Raw genomic sequence first — 2,372 nt, 5'->3', positions numbered from 1 at the left:
GTCAGAAAAGAAAAAGAGTGTGTCAAACAGCTTTAATTTGATTATAAAATCAACTAAGAGACAGTGCAGCAGGTACTGTATAAAAAAGATCCTATTCAAACAGATAAGCTGCATTACTATACTGCTGGTGGTAGGTGTACATGAATATACTTTAGGTGTACATGATGAAGTAGTGTTGAAGAATGCAAACATTGAAAATACCAGTAACAAAACTAACAAATGCAAAACTTTTAGAATCTCCACTATCATTTATTATTACCATGGCTTGATTCAGTATTAATAATGATACTAGTCTACTGCCATCATCATAACTAATAGTTAGTTAAATATCACGTATAATCTAGAGAAAGAAAGAGCATCATGACTCATACTGCAGCATCCAACAGTGTCACCTACATATGTGTGTTAGTATACTAGAGTGGCAGTGTTTGCATTCTTCACCATCCATTCTCTTTCATGGGCACCTTCCTCCACCTATTACTATTTAGTTACTCACTGGTCAAGTGACTTAAATTTTTACTTAAATTTGGTATTTTTCATCTTAATTTGTATTGTCATTATTCATCTCAAAGCTGGCAAATTCACTTGTATTTGAACATGAACAGTGTAAAGGTGCCCATGCTGGTTCTCAGCAATGATGTATTAATTTACATACACTTCCACTGAGACTGCATGCATACATTACAAACAAATGCTACGATTCAATTTGTCTCAATAGAATTTGTCCCTTTTCTGATTCACTGATGCATATGCAGTGCCATTTAACTGCAAAGCAAATTAACATATGGTACAGTTTTTTAGATAGATAAATCATGGCTGTTAGAAATGCATTAGATATACACCAAAAGAGAATACTCAATCAGTCCCTTGGTTAGTCTTGAGTTCATATGGTGCATATCCTCAAAGCAATGCTACATAATTTTTACATATTTGAGCTGACACTGTTTTAATTTGCGTGATAAATTAAGAAGTATCAAAGAATGTATAAATTGCTACTCCTAACATCTGTCTACCATATGTGATTTACATCTCTATGACAAGTAAGAAATAATTAAATTATATATATGTGTATATGGTGTATATCTTCAACATATTTGAGCAAACATTGTCTTTGCATGATAAATTAAATTATCAAAGAATGTAAAAATTGCTACACTCCTAACATCTGTCTACCATATGTTATTTACATCTCCACAACAAGTAAGAAATAATTTAATTACAAACATATGTATATGGTACATATCCTCAGAGTAATGCTACATAATTTTTACATATTTGAGCCGACACTGTTTTTGCATGATAAATTAAGGAGTATCAAAGAATGTAAAATTGCTACTACTAACATCTGTCTACCATATGCCATTTACATCTCCACAACAAGCAAGATAATTATATATACCTATATGTATATGGTACATATCCTCAACATATTTGAGCCAACACTGTTTTTGCATGGTAAATTAAGGAGTATTGAAGATTAGAATGTAAAAAATTGCTACTCCTAAAATGTTACAATTAAACATCAAAGCAATTCATACAAGTACCATCTGTCTACCATATGCCATTTACCAATCAAAATCGCCCATTTACTGCTAGGAACGGAAACATGACACATGTACATGTACAGTACCATCAATATGTCATTATACGTGTAGATTATAAGATTTAATTAAAGGGCCTAGATCAATAATATGGAACATTACAACTTGGAAAATAAGTTCAATAGCATGTATGAGCTGGGGGGATCTAGGATTTATTTTTTGGGGGGCAATTATGAGATGGGTGGAGTAATTAGGGGGTGTAATCAAGTAAGCTTGTGCATGTGTAGAACATGGCAGAGCCATATTAGCAGAACTGACCATAGTAGCGAAGGGGTGGGGCGAGACTATAGCAGACCTTTAGGAAAGTCAAAACTATGAAGACTAAGCCTGTTAGAATGAACTCATTTGTGGGTTAAAGATTGTTTACATAGTCAAGTACTGCAGCCGCTTCAAAGTTTATATAGGGAAAACTGAGTTTACATTACCACAGAAAATTTTGGGGGGCAATGCCCCCTAGCCCCCCCTTATGTCAGTATGAGGGATAAAAGTGTCATTTAAACATTGTTAAAATTATTTTATGCTGTGTGGCGTGTGTACAAAACAAAATTTATGGTGCTGATAAAAGGCAAAGCTGGAGAGTATGAAATTAACATTATAATAATTATTATGAGTTGAGAAGTGGTTCCCTCTCATTGCAGGACTGATAGAAGGAACTACATTCATCTAAATCCTTCTGACGTGCAAGAGGACGAGTTAACACAATATTATTCACACGAAATGAAGCAATCTTGTTAAACAGTTTCTTTCCAAATGAAAATTGGCTGATAATGA

The sequence above is a fragment of the Amphimedon queenslandica genome, unplaced genomic scaffold, assembly GCF_000090795.2.
Source record: "Amphimedon queenslandica unplaced genomic scaffold, v1.1 AMPQUscaffold_13037, whole genome shotgun sequence".
NCBI lineage: Eukaryota > Metazoa > Porifera > Demospongiae > Haplosclerida > Niphatidae > Amphimedon > Amphimedon queenslandica.
This window is presented reverse-complemented; position numbering follows the sequence as displayed.